We start from the raw sequence: 15,655 nt of genomic DNA, 5'->3' as shown, positions 1-15,655 counted from the left end.
AGCCAGAATAGAACCCAGGAGTCCTGGCTCCCCGCCCCCCTGCTCTAACCACTAGACCCCACTCCCTCCCAGGAGTTCTGACTCCTAGCTCCCCCACTGCTCTAACCCACCAAAGCCCACTCCCCTATCCATCTGTCCATCCCCAGTACCTCATCTATCCCTATACACATCTGTCCATTCAGCCTTATCCCCACTGTGACCCCCTGACCTCCCCAATATTCACCACTGTCATGTAATTAGGATATGTTTTGTACAACGTATGCCGTGTGAGGTGTCATTCTAAAAGTCTTAATCTGCTAGACATTAATATCTCATTGGATGGTATATGCTGTCGTTGTCTGTGAAGTTATGAGGTTGGGCACTGTGTGTGTTACTGAAACAAGTGAGGCTGAAAACACCCACAAGCGGCCTTTCAGGTACAACAGTAAAAAAGCCAAACCAGGTTAATGGCTTATTGAGGAAAGGCACAGAAGCACCAGGATTACCTCAGGAACTGTGTGCAATAGAAACCTCTCAGAGATAGCCCTTCACAATGGGAACTGCTTGACCCAGGTCACAGCAAAGAGCTTTCCAGCAAGTGGGAAGAAGATATAAAAGGGGGTAAATGACATCATGGTGGGACCTCACTTTCCCTACAACACATTTGGAAACACTTGAGGAACAAAGACTGAACTGGGAGAAGTGATGGTCCCAGGCTAAAGGGATTTCTAGCCTGTGTATGAAAACCTGGGAAACCCAAGCTGCAAAACCAAGGCAGCTTGTGCCTTAAGAATCTGCCAGCCTGCTTATCACTCAGGATGAGAATTTGCCAATTCACATCCTACCTATCTAGTGTGTTAGTATGACGCGGTTTTGATTATTTACTAGGTAATCTGCTTTGATCTGTTTGCTGTCACTTAGAATAATTTAAAATCTATCCTTTTGTAGTTAATAAACTTATTTTATGTTTTAATGCAAACCAGTGTGCGTTTGACTATGGTGTCTGAGGAAAATTTCAGTTTGGTTACCGCAAGTTTGCCAGGTTTGACCAGGGCAGGACGGTACTGCTCTGGGGTCCTAGGCTGGGAAGCTGGTGGTTGGAGAGCCTGCGTGTAACTTCAGCTGGGTGGCTCCCTACCAGTGTGAATACTGGTGAAAGTGCAAGCTTGGAGGGCTTTGCAAGATGTCACGGCAGCACAGTGTGAGAGGGAGCCCAGGCTGATGGGTCACAGGGCTCAGTGATACCTCAGCTCCAGGTGGCACTCTGGGGGCTCTTTGTCACACCCACCATCTGTCCAGCTATCTACCCCTGTATCCCTGACCATCTGCCATCCACCTCCATACACACCTCTCTATCCATCCATCCATCCATGCATCCATCCATCTAATGCCCCCAAATGCCAATAATACACAGTTAAGCTTGCCCTGCTCTACTTCGCTCCCTAGGGATGGGTCAGTATGGGTGGTGGAAAAGTAAATGCACTCCCACAGGAAGTGGTGTATTCTCCAGCTTTCCATGACGTCAAGACCAGCTGCCTTTCTGGAAGATGCTTCAGGCCAACACAAGTGACAGGGCTCCACAAAGCGGGTCTTAGGATGAAATTTAATAGTTTCTGTGTTACAGGAGGTCCAACTATGGGATGTAACTTAAAATCCATGGATTGGCAACAGGGAGAGAAGGAGGAGGATGAGGAGAAGGTGGAATCATCCCATAGATTTGAATTCCAGCATTCGTCTGCATGCACTTCAGTCACGTTCACGGCATAAGGCGTCAGTGCACTGAGTGATGGCAGGATCAGCTGGCTCTGTGCTATGAAGCGAGGTGCACGTGGACCTTAAGAGAGCCGTCACACCCCGGGTCAGCGCTGAGTCCGGGAGGGTGGCCCAGGTATCTTCTTGCTCATTGGCGTTTGGTTGCCTACATGACTAATCACCAGGGCTCAGGGCCAGGTGAGGGCGGGCAACTTCCCAGAAGGAAACCTCAAGGCAAGGGCTGGGGGTAGCTGGGAACACAGGATGTTATGCTATAGGGAATATGGGTGATCATTTATAATGTTATGGATACCAGTGTTACAAAATTGCAATGCATCTTACAAGATATGTCGTGTAAGGTATCTGTGGAACAGTTATAATTAAGGCTCCATGTTTGCCACAGAAGTCACGGATTCTGTCACTTTCCGTGACTTCTGCAGTGGCTGGTGTACCTGGGCTGGGAGACGCCCGTGCAGCTCTGTCAGCCCCTTGGCCAGTCGCACCGGCTGCTGCTGGGGCAGTCTCAGGCTTCCCCCGCCCCACCTCCCAGCAGCAGGAGTTTGGGTGTGGGGGGGTTCAGGGCTGGGGATTGGGGGGTGGGGCGGTACTTACCTGTATGTGTGTGGGGGGGGGTCCCCAGAAGGGCGACAGGAACTTCCCTCCCTCAGGTCCTAGCTCCACACCTCTGTGCCTGCAGGCACCGCCCCCGCAGTTCCTATTGGCTGCGGTTCCCAGCCAATGGGAGCTGCAGAACTGGGGCTGGGGCATAGCAAAGGCAGTACAGGTAGCTTGGAGCCAGAAGTCACCGCTTCTCAGAAGTCTGGTAGGGAACCTGCCCCAACCCTGCTATGCCCCGCAAGCACCCATGAAGACCCCCGGGCCATACCCCACCCCGAGTACCCCCAGCATCCCCCGAGTCATGCCCCCCCTCGAGTATCCACTGCACCCTCCAGGCTGCCCCCCCAGCACCTGTGGTGCCCCCAGGGCTTCCCCCCCAAGCTGCCCCCCCAAGTGTTAGTCAGGGGTATATAGTAAAAGTCACGGACAGGTGACAGGCAGTAAACCAAAATTCACAGCTCATGACCTGTCCGTGACTTTTATTAAAAATACCCATGACTAAAACGTAGCCTTAGTTATAATTGGCTAAATATGATCATCATGTTTACATGTGTGTATCACATATGCACGATGAATTATAAGGATGTGCATATCAGTCCAATGTCAAACCTGTACTGTGTGGCTGGGTGACACCTGCAGACCCATTGGCAGCTGCACTGTCTGGCCTGTGTGACGGCCCATCAACCGCAATCAGCTGCACAATGAAGCCACTGAGAGAGAAGTCAGGGCCTACGCCGATGAGTCAGCGGGACATGTAGGGACAGGAGACTCCAAGTGCTTTTCCATGCCCATGTACTGTGAGCTTGTGTTTGGGACAGAGGGTGACCCGGCAACATGGCAAAAGATATAAAAGGCAGCGGCATCTTCTCTGTTTTGTCTTCAATCCTGCTTCTCACCTCTGGAGTAACTTCTCTGAAGCCTGAAGCTTTGAACCAAGGACTGACAGACCCATCCAAGCTGTGGATGTGTTCCAGAGGGACTTTCTAGCCTGCTAAGAACCTGATATATGCATCTGATTGCTTTGACTATTTAACAGCTCTCTTCTTGGTCTTTTCTTTTCGTTTATAATAAAACCTTTAGTTTTAGACACTAAATGACTGGCTGGCAGGGCGGTATTTTGGGTAAGAGTCAAACTAGTACTGATCTGGTAATGTAGCTGGCACTTTGTGGTCAGAAGAACATTTTGTAAAGCGAATAGAATTTTACGTAACTTCTCACTGTACTGGACCGAGGTGCTGATTGGGAGCCAGAGACAGGAATGCAATAAAGGGGGCTGTGTGATTTCTTTTTTCTAGGTTCTTGATAACCAGTGTGGGGGATCAGGAGCACAGTTGGCGACTGGTTGGAAAGTCTAACTTCAATATTAACCACCAGTTTGGGGAGAATCTGCTCTCCTTTTGGCAGCCTGCCATGACCTTGGCATTTGCAGTGTGGGTTACCCTAGGCACCTCGGGTCACGCAAGACACAAGACATTGCAGCCTTTAGATTGATTTAGGGTGCAAATTGCATGAGTCACTAATAACAGGTTCTTTCCTCAGGTGGCTTTGTGAAATTCTATAACGAGTGGGTCTGGAGGTTACAGCTATAAAGGCAGGAAGCCTTCATTTCAAATCCAAATTACCACAGTGAATTGCATCCATACGGTAGCAGAGAGAGAGTCTGGAGCACGGGGCCTGGGGCAAGACCTGAGGCCGGAACCAGAGGCTGGGAACCAAAGTCAGGCCACGTATTAAAGCAGATGCTCACAAGTTCACTGTCCAGTACGTAAACTTGGCTAAGTTGTTGCTAGTATAGTAGGTATTAGATGTTCACGTAAAAATCTGGTTCAAAGCTAGCACATTTACACCCCAATCTAGTACAAGACAAGATGGTTTGACAGGTTTGTTCAAGATATCAGGAACAAGGGGAGGTAACAAACAAATGTCCTGCCACAGGTAAGGTGGTACGTAAGTTGTGTATTCCAGTTATTTGTCTCAGTCTATAAATGTCGGGATACCTCGCCTTAACCTGCTGCATCCGTTGTAATGACCATAGATGTGTTAGTGTTCCTGCAGACATTGATCCAGGGAGCTAAGACCATGCTTTGCTGGCAATAAACCTGGCCAAGCACCTTCACCACCCAACCGAATTGGTGGCCTTTCTAGGTAGTGCTATCAAGACCTGCTGGGTCAGCTCTCTGCACAGAGCTGGGACAGCACACGGAAAAACACACATGCAAGCCAACTGACAACACATACAAGAAAGAGATCCACATAAGGGAGCAGTTTCCAATGCTTGTGAGGATGGGAGAGAACAAAGAGAGAAAAAAGCAGTCAGTGGTGAGTACCATGAGCGGGATATGACAAGTCAGTTTATGCCATCCTCTCAACTGGCTGTACCCAACTAGGGGCTGGGCAGAGACCTCTTTTAGACACCTTTTCTTTACATTGATACATGTCTGGGAAGGGCAAAAAAATCACCTCAAAGCCAACAACAAGAAGCGCAACCTCCTCATAAACTTATGGGAGACTCAAGCCCTTGGCTGGTTCAATGGAGAAGGACCTTGTGGCAAGGATACAACTGTTTCGAGACCCAATGAAGACAACAGGAAATGGAGAGACGGCAGAGGAGTGAGAACACACCACAGCTTGATTCAACAATCCAGATCGACCCCTTCCATTGGAAAACATCTGCCCCATCTGTCATAAAATCTGCGGATCCCAGATTGGCCTCATTAGAGGAATCCACCAGCGATAACTCCCTATCATTTTTTGGAAGACAATCACCCTCGAACTCCGAGAGATTGCCAATTACTACATGTGTGGGACCATATTTCGTTAGATCTCAGCCCCCTGGCAGCATGTGGCATTCCAGACAACCCGAATTAAAGTTCTGGCTGTTAGCATGAGCTATTTGTGTCAAGACCTCTTCGATCCACCAATATGGTTCTTGCCCTTGTTACAAACACCAAAAAGCCTATGCAACTCTACTGTTTGAAACTTGTCTTGCTCCTTTGCCGTTTCCTTGTTTATCACAAGAGACATATTTCTAAATCTTATAATGCTGGGCTGTGCATGTATGCTAACAGTTAGGCCTCAAAAACATTGCAAAACTTATTGCAATATTAATATATATGTATGTTTTATCTGTTCCTACATTCATTATAGCTGTAATGATTGGCCTTATTATCCCTCTCTTAAGTGTCTGAGCATATGAATCTCTCAGCGTTTGTGCAACATGCCCCATATCTTCATTGGCCAGGTGCAGAGCCAGTAGCGCACCATTGAAATAAGTCAGTGGGCACTCGTCAAGGATATGAGACATAGTCTGAAGTTGACCACAGATGCATCGTGGATCATTAGAAAAGCACATGAAAGATAGTGATGTTGAGCTATAAACCTTCCAAGATCAGGTTGGGGTGAAAGGTCAACACCATCAAAGACCAGATCAGGGGTCAGCAATCTTTGGCACATGGCCCATCAGGGTAATCCACTGGCGGGCCGCGACATATTTTGTTTACGTTGACCATCCGCAGGTGCAGCTCCCAGTGGCTGTGGTTTGCCCGGTCGCCACTTCCCGCAGCCTGCATTGGCAAGGAACAGCGAACCACAGCCACTGGGACCTGTGGACGGTCAACATATAGAAAATGTCTCACAGCCCGCCAGTGGGTTACCCTGATGGGCTGTGTGCTGAAGGTTGCTGACCCCTGGACCAGATCCTCCAAGGTATTCAGGAGCTTATTCCCATTGATTTCAGTGGAAGTTAGGAGCGTTAGGATCTGCACACAAGTCAGGTCTGCTTCTACCACAGGTTCAGGGCTTGTGTGTAGGCTACGTGTAGGTAGCTCCTGTCAGCTAGGCCTGAGCTGAACTTGAGTTTTCTCACAGCAGGAAGTAGGAGCTCACTTTTGGCCTACAATGCTCATGTCCCCTGTAACATCTCTCAGGACAGAGCGCTAGTGTCTACAGATTCTACAGGCAGAAGGAGCCATAGACACTAAACTCCTGCATAACACAGGCCAGAGAGACTGGGAGTGGATGGGTCATTACATAAAGTAAAGCTATTTCCCCATGTTATTTCTCCCCCCACCCCACCCCCCACTGTTCCTCAGACGTTCTTGTTAACTGCTGGAAATGGCTCACCTTGATTATCACCACAAAAGGTTTTCCTCTTTCCCCCCATCCTTCCTGCTGGTAATAGCTCATCTTAAGTGATCACTCTCTTTACAGTGTGTATGATAAAATCCATTGGTTCATGTTCTCTGTGTGTGTATGTAAATCTCCCCACTGTATTTTCCACCGAATGCATCAGATGAAGTGAGCTCACGAAAGCTTATGCTCAAATAAATTTGTTAGTCTCTAAGGTGCCACAAGTACTCCTTTTCTTTTTTGCAAATACAGACTAACACGGCTGCTACTCTGAATTCCTCCAGCATTACAGCTGGGCAAATAATGGATCGTTCAACTCACTGGCAAGTCTGGGGGGGAAAATTGTTTTTTTGGGTCAAAGAAAAATGATTTTTTTTTTTTGGAAATTTTTGTGACACCAAAGAGTTTTGGATCAAACGAAACATTTCACTGTGATTTGGATGGTGCTTCAAGCTCTTTTAAAAACTTCCACTGAAAGGCTATTGCACCACAAAAAGTCATTTCACATCAAAAGGTTGAAACATTTGAATAATGTTAAGGTTTTGACTCCCCCTCGCCAATTTATTGTAGGTTTTTCTTTAACTCCAACAATTCAGCTAATCTGAAAAGGGGTAAACAGTGAAGTGGCACAGTTTGCAGTCGATACAAAACTACTCAAGGTAGTTAAATCCAGAGCTGACTGCAAAGAGCTACAAAGGGATCTCACAAAACTGGGTGACTGGGCAACACGATGGCAGATGAAATTCAGTGTTGAGTAATGCACATTGGAAAACACCATCCCAACTGTACATATAAAATGATGGGGTCTAAATTAGCTGTTACCACTCAAGAGAGAGATCTTGGAGTCATTGTGGATAGTTCTCTGAAAACATCCACTCAATGTGCAGCGGCAGTCAAAAAAGCAAACAGAATCTTCGTCATCAGTAAGAAAGGGATAGATAATAAGACAGAAAATATCATATTGCCTCTATATAGAATCATAGGACTGGAAGGGACCTTGAGAGGTCATCTAGTCCAGTCCCCTGCACTCAAGGCAGGGCTAAGTATTATCTAGACCATCCTTGGCAGGTTTGTCTAACCTGCTCTTAAAAATCCCCAATGATGGAGACTCCACAACCTCCCTAGGCAATTTATTCCAGGGCTTAACCACCCTGACAGGTAGGAAGTTTTTCCTAATGTCCAACCAAAACCAATTTTGCTGCAATTTTAGCCCATTGCTTCTTGTCCTATCAGAGGTTAAGAAGACCAATTTTTCTCCCTCCTCCTTGTGACAGCCTTTTATGTACTTGAAAACTTATCACATCCCCTCTCAGTCTTCTCTTCTCCAGACTAAACAAACCCAGTTTTTTCAATCTTCCCTCATAGGTCATGTTTTCTAGACCTTGAATCATTTTTGTTGTTCTTCTCTGGACTTCTCCAATTTGTCCACATCCTTCCTGAAATGTGACATCCAGAACTGGACACAATACTCCAGCTGAGGCTGTATCAGAGCGGAGAGGAGCGGAAGAATTACTTCTCATGTCTTGCTTACAACACTCCTGCTGATACATCCCAGAATGATGTTTGCTTTTTGTGCAACAGCATTACACTGTTGACTCATATTTAGCTTGTGATCCGCTATGACCCCCCCAGATCCCTTTCCGCAGTACTCGTTCCTAACCAGTCATTTCCCATTTTGTATGTGTGCAACTGATTGTTCCTTCCTAAGTGGAGTACTTTGCATTTGTCCTTATTGAATTTCATCCTATTTACTTCAGACCATTTCTCCAGTTTGTCCAGATCATTTTGAATTTTAATCCTATCCTCCAAAGCACTTGCAACCCCTCCCAGGTTGGTATCATCTGCAAACTTTATATGGGTACTCTCTATGTCATTATCTAAATCATTGAGGAAGATATTGAACAGAACCAGTCCCAGAACCGATCCCTATGGGACCCCACTCGTTAAGACCTTCCAGCATGACTGTGAACCACTGATAACTACTCTCTGGGGACAATTTTCCAACCAGTTTTGCATCCACCTTGTAGTAGCTCCATCTAGATTGTATTTCCCTAGTTTGTTTATGAGAAGGTCATGCAAGACAGTATCAAAAGCCTTACTAAAGTCAAGATATACCACATCTACCGCTTCCCCCATATCCATAAGGCTTGTTACCCTGTCAAAGAAAACTATCAGGTTGGTTTGACATAATTTGCTCTTGACAAATCCATGCTGACTGTTATTTATCACCTTATTATCTTTTAGATGTTTGCAAATTGGTTGCTTAATTATTTGCTCCATTATCTTTCTGGGTACAGAAATTAAGCTGACTGGTCTGTAATTTCCTGGGTTGTCCTTATTTCCCTTTTTATAGATTGAAACTATATTTGCCCTTTTCCAGTCTTCTGGAATCTCTCCCGTCTTCCATAACTTTTCAAAGATAATCGCTAATGGCTCAGATATCTCCTCAGTCAGCTCCTTGAGTATTCTAGGACGCATTTCATCAGGCCCTGGTGATTTGAAGTCATCTAACTTGTTTAAGTAATTTTTGACTTGTTCTTTCCTTATTTTAGACTCTGATCCTACCTCATTTTCACAGGCATTCACTATGTTAGACGTTCAATCACCACCAACCTTCATGGTGAAAACCGAAACAAAGAGGTCATTAAGCACCTCTGCCATTTCCACATTTTCTGTTATTGTCTTCCCCCGCTCATTGAGTAACAGGCTTACCCTGTCCTTGGTCTTCCTCTTGCTTCTAATGTATTTGTAGAATGTTTTGTTGTTTCCTTTTATGTCCCTAGCTAGTTTGATCTCATTTTGTGCCTTGGCCTTTCTAATTTTGTCTCTGCATGCTTGTGTTATTTGTTTATATTCATCCTTTTTAATTTGACCGAGTTTCCACTTTTTGTAGGACCTTTTTTTTTATGTTTAGATCACTGAAGATCTCCTGGTTAACCCAGGGTGGTCTCTTGCCTTACTTCCTATCTTTCCTAAGCCCTGGTCTACACTAGGCGTTGAAGTCGAATTTAGCAGCATTAAATCGATGTAACCCTGCACCCATGCACATGATGAAGCCCTTTTTTTTTGACTTAAAGGGCTTTTAAAATCGATTTCCTTACTCCACCTCTGACAAGGGGATTAGCGCTGAAATCGGATTTGCTGGGTCGAATTTGGGGACGCAATTAGATGGTATTGGCCTCCGGGAGCTATCCCAGAGTGTTCCATTGTGACCACTCTGGACAGCACTCTCAACTCAGATCCACTGACCAGGTAGACAGGAAAAGGCTCGCGAACTTTTGAATTTCAATTTCCTGTTTGGCCAGTGTGGCAAGCTGCAGGTGACCATGCAGAGCTCATCAGCAGAGGTGACCATGCTGGAGTCCCAGAATCGCAAAAGAGCTCCAGCATGGACCGAATGGGAGGTATGGGATCTGATCGCTGTATGGGGAGAGGAATCTGTGCTATCAGAACTACGTTCCAGTTTTCAAACTGCCAAAACATTTGTGAAAATCTCTCAGGGCATGAAGGACAGAAGCCATAATAGGGACCCGAAGCAGGGAGCGTGAAACTTAAGGAGCTGAGGCAAGCCTACCAGAAAACCAGAGAGGCGAACGGCCGCTCCGGGTCAGAGCCCCAAACATGCCACTTCTATGATGAGCTGCATGCCATTTTAGGGGGTTCAGCCACCACTACCCCAGCCGTATTGTTTGACTCCTTCAATGGAGATGGAGGCAACAGGGAAGCAGGGTTTGGGGACGAGGAAGACAATGATGAGGAGGTTGTAGATAGCTCACAGCAAACAAGCAGAGAAACCAGTTTTCCTGACAGCCAGGAACTGTTTCTCACCTTGGACCTGAAGCCAGTACCCCCCAAACCTACCCAAGGCTGCCTCCCGGACCCGGGACCTCTGATGAGTGTACCTTTTAAAATACTATACAAGGTTTAAAAGCCAGCATGTTTAATGATTAATTTGCCCTGGCATTCGTGGCTCTCCTGGATATACTCCCAAAGCCTTTGCAAAAGGTTTCTGGGGAGGGCAGCCTTTTTCCATCCACCATGGTAGGACACTTTATCACTCCAGGCCAGTAGCATGTACTCGGGAATCATTGTAGAACAAAGCATTGCAGTGTATGTTTGCTGGCATTCAAACAACATCCGTTCTTTATCTCTCTGCGTTATCCTCAGGAGAGTGATATCATTCATGGTCACCTGGTTGAAATAGGGTGCTTTTCTTAAAGGGACATTCGGAGGTGCCCGTTCCTGCTGGGCTGTTTGCCTATGGCTGAACAGAAATGTTCCCCGCTGTTAGCCACGCGGTGGGGGGAGGCAAAATGCGACCTTGTAACGAAAGCACATGTGCTATGTATGTAATGTTAACAGCAAGGTTTACTGTGAAATAGTGTACCCATTGTTCTATAAAATGTGTCTTTTCAAATACTACTGTCCCTTTTTTTTTCTCCACCAGCTGCATGTGTTTCAAGGATCACAGGAACTTCTCCTTCCCAGAGGCTAGCAAAGATTAGAAGGCGAAAAAAACACACTCACAATGAAATGTTCTCTGAGCTCATGCTGTCCTCCCACACTGACAGAGCACAGATGAATGCATGGAGGCAGACAATGTCAGAGTGCAGGAAAGCACAAAATGACCGGGAGGAGAGGTGGCAGGCTGAAGAGAGTAAGTGGCAGGCTGAAGAGAGAGCTGAAGCTGAAAGGTGGCAGCAGCATGATGAGAGGAGGCAGGATTCAATGCTAAGGCTGTTGGAGGATCAAACTAATATGCTCCAGCGTATGGTTGAGCTGCAGGAAAGGCAGCAGGAGTACAGACCACCGCTACAGCCCGTGTAACCAACCGCCCTCCTCCCCAAGTTCCATAGCCTCCTCACACAGACACCCAAGAACGCAGTGGGGGGGCCTCCGGCCACCCAGCCACTCCATCCCAGAGGATTGCCCAAGTAACAGAAGGCTGGCATTCAATAAGTTTTAAACTTTTAAAGTGCTGTGTGGCCTTGTCCTTCCCTCCTCCACCACCCCTCCTGGGATACCTTGGTAAATATCCCCCTATTTGTGTGATGAATTAATAAAGAATGCATGAATGTGAAGCAACAATGACTTTATTGCCTCTGCAAGCAGTGATCGAAGGGAGGTGGGGAGGGTGGTTAGCTTACAGGGATGTAGAGTGAACCAAGGGAAGGGGGGTTTGATCAAGGAGAAACAAACAGAACTTTCACACCGTAGCCTGTCCAGTCATGAAACTGGTTTTCAAAGCTTCTCTGATGTTCTCTGCACCCTCCTGTGCTCTTCTAACCGCCCTAGTGTCTGGCTGTGTGTAACCAGCAGCCAGGCGATTTGCCTCAACCTCCCACCCCGCCATAAACGTCTCCTCCTTACTCTCACAGATATTGTGGAGTGCACAGCAAACAGTAATAACAGTGGGAATATTGGTTTCGCTGAGGTCTAATTGAGTCAGTAAACTGCGCCAGCGCACTTTTAAACATCCAAATGCACATTCTACCACCATTCTGCACTTGCTCAACCTGTAGCTGAACAGCTCCTGACTACTCTCCAGGCTGCCTGTGTATGGCTTCATGAGCCATGGCATTAATGGGTAGGCTGGGTCCCCAAGGATAACTATAGGCATTTCAACATCCCCAACGGTTATTTTCTGGTTTGGGAAGAAAGTCCCTTCTTGCAGCTTTTGAAACAGACCAGAGTTCCTGAAGATGCGAGCGTCATATACCTTTCCCGGCCAGCCCACGCTGATGTTGGTGAAACGTCCCTTGTGATCCACCAGTGCTTGCAGCACTATTGAAAAGTACCCTTTGTGGTTTATGTACTCACTGGCTTGGTTCTCTGGTGCCAAAATAGGGATATGGGTTCTGTCTATGGCCCCACCACAGTTAGGGAATCCCATTGCAGCAAAGCCATCCACTATGACTTGCACATTTCCCAGGGTCACTACCCTTGATATCAGCAGATCTTTGATTGTGTTGGCTACTTGCATCACAGCAGCCCCCACAGTAGATTTGCCCACTCCAAATTGATTCCTGATTGACCAGTAGCTGTCTGGTGTTGCAAGCTTCCACAGGACTATTGCCACTCACTTCTCAACTGTGAGGGCTGCTCTCATCTTGGTATTAGTGCACCTCAGGGTAGGGGAAAGCAAGTCACAAAGTTCCATGAAAGTGCCCTTACGCATGCGAAAGTTTCGCAGCCACTGGGAATCATCCCAGACCTGCAACGCTATGCGGTTCCACCAGTCTGTGCTTGTTTCCCGAGGCCAGAATTGGCGTTCCACCGCATGAACCTGCCCCATTAGCACCATGATGCCCACATTGCCAGGGCACTTGCTTTGAGAGAAGTCTGTGTCCATGTCCTCATCACTCTCGTAACCGCGCTGACGTCGCCTACTCACCTGGTTTCGCTTTGCCAGGTTCTGGTGCTGCATATACTGCTGGATAATGCATGTGGTGTTTAATGTGCTCGTAATTGCCAAAGTAATCTGAGCAGGCTCCATGCTTGCTGTGGTATGGCGTCTGCACAGAAAAAAGGCGCGGAACGATTGTCTGCTGTTGCCCTGATGGAGGGAGGGGCGACTGACGACATGGCTTAGAGTGTTGGCTTACAGGGAATTAAAATCAACAAAGGGGGTGGCTTTGCGAGAAACTGAATGGCCACCTCAAGAATAGAACTCAAAACTGGGTTTAGCAGGCCGTTGATTTCACAGAGGGGGGGAGAGAGGAGAAAATGAATACAAAACAAATCTGGTCTATTTCTTGTTTTGAGCCACTTCATCTATCTTTATACATCTTGCTGGCAGCAGACTGTGCAGTACGCCACTAGCCATCGTCACCTCCTGGGTGCTCGGCAGAAGACGGTGCAGTATGACTGCTGGCCATCATCTTCTGCTGGCTGCAGATTAAAAGACAGTGCACTGCCGGTAGGACTCAATCGCCATGAGACAAAACAAGGGAAATGACCTGGCTGAGTCACTCCCATGTTTTCCCAGGTGCCCAGTTAAAAGAGCACCCAGGACTATGTTGATGACGGCTACCAGTCATACTGCACTGTCTGCTGCCAAAAGACAATAAACTGCTGCTGTGTAGCAATGCAGTACCATGTCCGCCAGCACCCAGGAGACATACGGTGACGGTTAGCTGAGCGGGCTCCATGCTTGCCGTGGTATGGCATCTGCACAGGTAACTCAAGAAAAAAGGCGCAAAACAATTGTCTGCCCTTGCTTTTATGGAGGGAGGGAGGGAACGGGGGCCTGACGATATGTACCCAGAACCACCCGCGACAATGTTTTAGTCCCATCAGGCACTGGGATTTCTACCCAGAATTCAAATGGGCGGTGGAGACTGCAGGAACTGTGGGATAGCTACCCACAGTGCAAAGCTCCGGAAGTCGACGGTTGCCTCGGTACTGTGGACACAGTCCATCGACTACATGCACTTAGAGCATTTGTGTGGGGACACACACATTCGACTGTATAAAAATGCTTTCTACAAAACCGACTTCTATAAATTCGACCTAATTTCATAGTGTAGACATTCCCTAAGCAGCGGGATAGTTTGTTCTTGTGCCCTTAATAATGTCTCTTTGAAAAACTGCCGACTCTCTTCAATTGTTTTTCCCCTTAGGCTTGCTTCCCATGGGATCTTACCTACCAACTCCCTGAGGTTGCTAACGTCTGCCTTCTTGAAATCCATTGTCTTTATTCCGATGAAGTGAGCTGTAGCTCACGAAAGCTTATGCTCTAATAAATTTGTTAGTCTCTAAGGTGCCACAAGTACTCCTTTTCTTTTTGCGAATACAGACTAACACGGCTGCTACTCTGAAACCATTGTCTTTATTGTGCTGTTCTCCCTCCTACCCCTTCCTTAGAATCATGAACTCTACCATTTCATGATCACTTTCACCCAAGCTGCCTTCCACTTTCAAATTTTCAACCAGCTCCTCCCTATTTGTCAAAATCAAATCCAGAACAGCCTCCCCACTAGTAGTTTTCTCCACCTTCTGAAATAAAAAATTGTCTCCAATACAGTCCAAGAACTTGTTGGATAATCTGTGCCCTGCGGTGTTATTTTCCCAACAGATGTCTGGGTAGTTGCTGACCCCCATCCCCGCCAAGTCCTATGCTTTGAATGATTGTGTTAGCTGTTTAAAAGAAGCCTCACCTGTCTTTTCTTCCTGGTTAGGTGGTCTGTAGTAGATCCCAACCATGACATCACCCTTGGTTTTACCCCTTTTATTCTCACCCAGAGACTTTCAACAAGTCTGTCTCCTATTTCCATCTCAGTCTCAGTCCAAGAGTATACATTTTTAATATATAGGGCAACACTTCCTCCCTTTTTTCCCTGCCTGTCCTTCCTGAGCAAGCTGTATCCTTCTATACCAATATTCCAGTCATGCGTATTATCCCACCAGGTCTCCGTGATGCCAACTATGTCATAGCTGTGTTTATTTACTAGCATTTCAAGTTCTTCCTGCTTATTCCCCATACTTCTTGCATTAGTATATAGACATCTAAGATACTGACTTTATTCCCCACACCCCCAGTTCTGTCTTGTCTCTCCCTGATCCCTGCTATAATAGCCCATGGTCTCCCCAGATTCTGACCCTTCTCCCAGGTCTCCATGTTTTTGACTTATCTGTAGGCTTTGGTCACCTGCCCTGTCGAACCTAGTTTAAAGCCCTCCTCACTAGGTTATCCAGTCTGTAGCCAAATATGCTCTTCCCCTTCCTTGATAGGTGGACCCCATCTCTGCTTAGCAGTCCTTCTTCCTGGAACAGCATCCCGTGGTCAAGGAAGCTGAAGCCCTCCTAGCAGCACCATCCTCTCAGCCAGGCATTTGCCTCCAGGATGCCTCTGTCTCTGCCTGGGCCCCTACCCTTGACCAAAAGGATCGAAGAGAACACCACCTGCACTCCCAACTCCTTCCCCCATACTCTCAGAGGCCTGGAGTCACTTCTGATCTGCTCAGGGTCATACTTCGCAGTATCATTAGTGCCCACATGGATAAGTAGCATGGGGTAGTAGTCAGAGGGCCAGATGATCCTTGACAATCCCGCCATCACATCTCAGATATGGGCCCCTGGCAGGCAGCATACTGCCCGGGATGCCATGTCAGGGCGACAGATGGGTGCCTCCATCCTCCTCATAAGAGTCTCCAACCACCACCACCCTACGTTTCCT

At 47.1% G+C, this 15,655-nt stretch overlaps 1 long non-coding RNA gene across 1 annotated transcript; it reads left to right on the top strand.

Annotated features, from left to right (window-relative positions):
• The first annotated feature begins 2,538 nt into the window (after window positions 1-2,538).
• LOC122460762 lies at window positions 2,539-15,351 on the top strand. Its single transcript, XR_006282254.1, has 4 exons — window positions 2,539-2,549; window positions 4,608-4,613; window positions 5,737-5,741; window positions 15,211-15,351. It is a non-coding gene; the product is annotated as an uncharacterized LOC122460762 (long non-coding RNA).
• Window positions 15,352-15,655: the final 304 nt, after the last annotated feature.

The sequence above is a fragment of the Dermochelys coriacea genome, chromosome 6, assembly GCF_009764565.3.
Source record: "Dermochelys coriacea isolate rDerCor1 chromosome 6, rDerCor1.pri.v4, whole genome shotgun sequence".
NCBI lineage: Eukaryota > Metazoa > Chordata > Testudines > Dermochelyidae > Dermochelys > Dermochelys coriacea.
The sequence above is the reverse complement of the archived record's forward strand: the minus strand, read 5'-3'. Positions and strand labels throughout refer to the sequence as shown.